The sequence below is a fragment of the Arachis ipaensis genome, chromosome B10 (assembly GCF_000816755.2).
Source record: "Arachis ipaensis cultivar K30076 chromosome B10, Araip1.1, whole genome shotgun sequence".
In the NCBI taxonomy this organism is placed as follows: domain Eukaryota; kingdom Viridiplantae; phylum Streptophyta; class Magnoliopsida; order Fabales; family Fabaceae; genus Arachis; species Arachis ipaensis.
Window position 1 is genome coordinate 20,192,401 of NC_029794.2, and position 6,915 is coordinate 20,199,315.

Consider the following 6,915-nt stretch of genomic DNA (forward strand, 5'->3'; position numbering starts at 1 on the left):
AACTTGCGTGTGAGGCAAACTATAACTATAAAACGTAAGACAATAAAAGTAGGAATCGAAAGCCATAGGTACAAAATAACAAGCTCCTAACTCAGTCTGCGAAGTCAAGGCTGGCCGGATAATATTTACATATGTATATATATATATATATACATATCCAAAACCCAAGATGTATATAAACAAAATCCTGCCTCTCCATAAGCCTCTAAGAGGATCAAAAAGAATAAGTTATGTGGAGAGAAAGCTAAGTACGTGTATATACATCACTGCACAACAAAATAACACAGTAACCACTTCGCTTCAGGTGTCCAGACGCCTAATGAGATACCTTTCGACCTGCATCTGAAAAACAACAACATAGTATGGAATGAGAACCGGAGGTTTTTAGTATGTTAAAGGTGCCCACATAGTTAATATAAAAGGTCTCAGGAAAAGCCAGAGGCATTCCTAGAACTCTGACACTCAAAATCATTCTTAAATAAAATAAACTGAACCAAAAGTTAGGTAAGTTATCTAAGGTATTCTAGTTCTGAATCTAACTTTAACTTAATACTTCATTTTCTGTCGCCTCCAATCCTCCGAATCACTGGTGGAACAACCCTCTCCCCTCACACCTTCGTCAAGAGGGATTTCTCAGAAAACATACACATACAGTTCAAGCAAGGAAAACACAGATAGAAAAGCATTTACAGCAAGTAGAACAAGTAGCGGATAAGCAGAATTAAATAGTTAAGCAAACCAAAACAATGCACACTCAAGCAAACAAACAAATGCATATGATGTATGCCTGTCCTATGGCTGATGAGTCTCATCTGTCGGTTATACAGCCAACCCGACATGTCCTGGTAGTTAACCATTGGACAGTCCCTCTGTGCGCGCATCCCCAAGCTCAATAATATTCCATGGAGTCAAACTCCAAGCTCAACAATATAGTATTCCATGGAGTTAAACTCCAAGCTCAAATATAATATTCCATGGAGTCACACTCCAAGCTCAATAATATAGTATTCCATGGAGTTAAACTCCAAGCTCAATAATATAGTATTCCATAGAGTTGAACTCCAAGCTCAAATATAATATTCAATATTCATATATATGCATGCCCATGGGGGGAATCCGGGGAGTTAAAGTGCCCGGTCACATCTTGTGACAAAGGGTCAACAAATAGTCTCAAATACACAAGCCACATAATAATCTCTTTCTTTTTAAAATACCACCTCAAATCAAGACTCTAATTCTTATAGAAGTTTTGGTAGTATCTCCTCTAAAGCTCGAATTTCTGCCACCCTTCAAGGGTCTCAACTATCAAATCAAACACCTCTCAGTCTTTCAAATCATTTCCGGTAACAAATTATTTCAAAATCAAACAAACACCAATATTAAATCTTTTCTCAAAATCAACCAACTTCAACAGCAAATTATTAACAACAGCTAAACCACACATTTTATTCCATGAACACATTCCATCAATTATGCATTCAGTTCATTCCTATCTTAAGGTCTTCTAGCCTAAGTTTTCACGTGACATTAAACATTAACTACGAGAAACCAAAACTATACCTTCGTACGGAATCAAAATATTCGAAGCTCCGGAGAAACTTTTTGACTGAGCTATCGAAGAAGAAAATGTCCAGAATCGTCTATACCTCCTAAAACTCCAGTTGGTCAAACTCAAGGGGTAGAGGAGCTACAGCAACGTCAACTTCTACCGGTCAAAAGTGATGCCAACGTATAGAAGAGGAGGATACGAATACTTTTACCGGACTAGATTTTTTATTGGAGTTACAGATTACAAGAAATCAAAGTCGGAAATTTGATGGATTTACGGTCTTTCGCGGTTACGTTCTTCTCTCCCGTTTTCTTTTTCCTTTTCTCTCGCATATGCTTTTTTACGATTAATTTTGTATGGTGTTGGTATATTAAATAAAAATACCTGTTATAATAACAAAAAATAAAATAAAATTTCAATAAATAATTTTATATTCTTTATTTTTTTTCAATTTTATTTTGGATTTTAATTTATTACTAAAAGGTAGTGAAATTCTATTGATACTGAAATAAAGTTGCAAAAAGGTCTATAGGGTAGAATAAGTAAAATAATGTGATACCCACATTACAACATCCAAATGAAACAACCTAAGATCTAAAATGTTTATCTTTCTCTTTCTCGCCGTCTATTATATTATCGATTCTATTATATAAAAATTGATTTTTTACATTTAATGATAGAGTCAACATAGCATGTTTCTGAGAGTGTTTCTTAATTTATTTTGTTTAACTCATTAAATACAATTAATTATGATGCATTAATTATATCAACTAATTAATTTGATTAGATATTTAAGTATCACACAATTTAAAATTATGTATATTGATTTGATTTTTATGATATATAAATTTAAGGAATAAATTAAAATAATATAACTTATTACTTATTTAATTTGAATACAACAAATACAAAATTAATTTAGTCAAAAGTTTATTATTTTCTAATCTTCTATACATAAAAATAACAAAATAAAATTGTAAAAATAATCTTTTTATCGTTTTGCTATTTTAATTTTATTTTCTTTGTTTTTTTTATGTGTAATTTTATTTTACATTAACTTTGTATATTTAATAACAAAATATACTCATTAATTCTATCATATAATAATATATTTTTCTCCTATGTTAATCAAAGAATTTCAATAGTTATTAACTACATCTAATAGAATGACTGAGAAGTGAGAACTACGACAAGTTAAACCCAGATTCAAAATGCTGAAACGAAGGAAAGAAAACAGTGGATATATGATTAGAGAAAAATATATAATAACGAGAAATATACTAAAACTAGATTTTTCCTCCAACTAATAAAAGTGAGGTGTCAATTTCTCATGAATTCATTTTTCCTCTAAAATGAAATCACTATTTTCTCTTCTAAATTTATTTTAGAAAAATATCTTTATTATAATTATATTACAATTAACATTTAACGAATAATGCATGATTATACTAATTTAGGAAAATATCTTTATTATAATTATATAAAATTAATATTTAATGCATTATCAACTAATGAAAGTGAGGTGTCAATTTTTCATGAATTCATTTTTTCTCCAAAATGAAAGCATTATTCTCTCTTCTAAATTTATTTTAGAAAAATATATTTATTATAATATATTACAAAATTACAAATATACTACAAGTAGCATTTAATGAATAATGCATAATTATAGTAATTTAGAAAAATAAAATAAAGTCCAGTAATTTATCTTTCGACTACACACGTATGTAGAATAACTTTTAAGAAGGAGTCATGTATAGTAAATACAGTCGATGATTGTAAAACTGTATACTAACATTGATATAATATTATTTCAGGTATATATTTTGCAAGTATCAAAGAAAAGTGTTGAGTTATTTTTTAGTGGGTTTAAATTATTTATTGTTTATTAGAAAATTTTGTACATTAGAATTCTCTAATAATTTATTATTTATTTTGAGCTGATTTTGATATGTTCTTACTTGACAGTAAAACAACATATAAAAAATTGTTGGTGGGTCTAAGTATTACTAGGTTATTTATGGTCACATTGAGTATATATGTTTGATTTATTAAAAAAAATAAATTACTAAAACTAATTAATAACTATTTTAGAATTAATACATTTAATACTAGATTAAGAAAAAATAAACAATACATAATATGTTACATTTTTATTAATTAAATTATTATAATTCAAATTAATCTTAACAAAATAATTTAAATTATAATTTCAATCGTGCATGGCACGAGCTATTACACTTGTTAAAAGATAATTAGTAAGAAATTCATCTTTCATTTTGTTTCTGAGTTATTCTTCACAATATTCATAACTAAAACAGATCTCTCAGTTGTAGTAGTTAAAATATAGAGAATTAATACCAAATGAATAAAGAAGGACGCTCACAAGAAGAAAAAAATCCACTTTATGAGATTTGAAAAATTTTATTTAATTTAAAAATATTAGTAATAATATCTTTTCAAATTTTTTTAATATTATTACTTACTTTTTAGATATTAGAAATCATTAATATTTAAGTTAGATTAAACTTTTATTTATATTAAACTAAATACTAAATAAATTTTTTAAAAAATTAAATCATACTTAATAACTTATTACTATTAATATTTTTTTAAAAAAGCTGGGGGGTCGAGGCCTCCACTCGTCTCCTGTATGTTCGTCCCTGGCTATGATTGAAAACATATTTCCTTGGCCTTAAATTTGCTAATTTTAATTCTCTCTTATTACCATTTGATACCGTGATATGTTTGTTAAGTGTTTTCAGGGTTTATAGGGCAGGAATGGCTTAGAGGATGGAAAAGAAGCATGCAAAAGTAGAAGAAACACAAGAAATTGAAGTTTTGAGAAGCTGACAGTGACGGTACGCATGGACGACGCATACGCGTGCCTGGTGCAGTAGACATAGATCGCGCACGCGTGGCTGACGCCTACGCGTGGCCAGTGCCGAGTTCAAGCGATGCGTACGCGTGGCCGACGCGTACGCGTGGCGAGCGACACGTGCTGCAATTAACAGAAAACATTGGTGGCGATTTTTGGGTTGCTTTTGACCCAGTTTCAGGCTCGAAAATACCGATTAGAAGCTACAGAGTGAAACTGGAAGGGAGAATCATTCACTTTTTATTGATTGACACTTTAGGTTTTAGATGTAGGTTTCTAGAGAGAGAGGCTCTCTCCTCTCTATAGGTTTTAGGGTTTTTAGTTTTAGTTCTTCTCAAATTCAGATTTCTACCTTACTTTAATTTAGTTTTCTTCTACTTTTATTTGTTCTAGTACCTTGGTTTATCTACTTCTCTTGTTGATTTTCTTATGTTGCCAATTTAGTTTAGGAATTCTTCTTGTTTCCTTTAATCCATATTAATGCAATTTATGTTTTCATGTTTATGATTGCTTTCTTTATTTTGTTGTTATTGTTTCCTCTTGCAATTGTTAGTCTTAGATTTTTCTATGTCTTGTTAGTTTTCTATGTTTTTATTTTGTACCTTCCATGTGTTTGATAAAATGTTTGGTTGGATTTTAAATTAGATTTTTATGTTCTTGACTTGGATTGATTAATTAGAGACTCTTGAGTTGTCAAAGTCTCTTGTTGATTGGTAATTGAAGATTGCCGGTTAGCTTGAACTTCACTAAGTCTAATCTCTCACTATGAGTTGACTAGGATTTGTGAACTCAAGTTGATTGTATGCACTTGACTTTCCTTCATTGGTTAGAGGTTAACTAAGTGAAGGCAATTTACATTTACCATCACAATTGACGGTGATAATTAGGATAGGACTTCTAATTCTCATTCCTTACTAAGAGCTTAATTAGTTATTAGTTTATTTTCTTGTCATTTACATTCCTTCTTCAACATTTAAGAACCCCAAAAAATACTTTTTCATAACCAATAATAAACACACTTTCCTGCAATTCCTTGAGAGACGATCCGAGGTATAAATACTTCGGTTAATTTTTATTAGGTTTGCTTAAGTGACAAACAATTTAAATATTGACCAAGGATAATTTGTTGGTTTAGAACTATACTTGCAATGCGACATTTTTGTGACATTCTTTACCGACATTTTTCCTCCGTCAAGTTGCTGAAACCGTGGACAACCTTCACGAATGACGAAGAGAGGTAGCATGGTGGAGTTGCCATCGGTAGCGAGGATGGTGCCTTCGTGATGGGGAGGGATGAGAACAGCCGATATCTAAGGCGATTCTGCGACGATGATGATGCCAAGAGAAGCGCCGAGGTCGGTGCTTCTGTGAAGCGAAAGGGAGAAGCGTGGGGTGCTCCAGTAACATTGGTGAGTGCTCACGCCATTGCAACCATCATCAGCGGCGGATATCTCCAAGCTTTTGGGTTCCGTCGAGTCTCTCTGATCGTGGTTAAGGCACCACCAATCATAGCGGTTGTCTTCCCTTGGGATCGCGACAGAAGGCGAAACAGCAATGGCTTGCAGGGGCTAGCGGTGGCTTCGGCAGGTGGCAAAGCAAATGCCACAGCAAATAGCTTGAGAAGGAAGATGGAGAAGGAAGGACGGGAGACGGACAGCGATGCCAATTAGATCGCCAGTTCCTCCATGTGAGCTCACAACGGCCGGCAGTGTGCTTGTTGAAGCTGCGATGACTCGTTCTTTCCTAATTTTCACCTTAAGAAACGAAAAGGAGGGAAAGGTATTGCTCCCTCCTCAAGGGTTGGGCCTCCAATTGGTGTGCTCAATTCAACTTCAATTTCTGCAAGGTAGGTCTAGGCCAACTTTCAAAAAAAATTATTTTAATATTTTCATAGGCCTAATTTTTTTTAAACAATGGGATGATGATGGTAAATTTTTTATTTTGAGTAGTAGCATAAAAAATATTATTATTTTAGGATTAATTATTTCTTTTATTATTTGTAATTCGCATTTACAATTTTAATTAGGATTTTTTTCCCACCAGCTTGAAAACAAAGTTGTTTCGAAGAGAAGGACAATGTTAGTATTAGTATTGGGCCTATAGCTCACTTAGAGAATTATACTTTATATTAAGGGAGATTCTATGATGCTTACCAAGAAAATCAACATAACATGTCTTTATGTGTCAATTGTTGAGGATTGGAGGCTAATTTTTTTTAAATGAAAAAAAAAGAAAGATTAAATTAAACTAAAATAATCTCAAATATCAAATCAAGTTAGTGAGAGAGAAAAACTAACCATTAAATCCATCCGCATAATTTTAAGTGAAAAAAGTAATTATTTATTAAATCATTTTAATAAATTCATCATATTAATCTAATTTTTAATACATTTTAAATTTATTTAAACTGTAACACCCTAACTACCAAAGCTCACGCTTCCGGCTGCGTAACTCTGATAGCTCGGACATTACGACGACACTTATACTA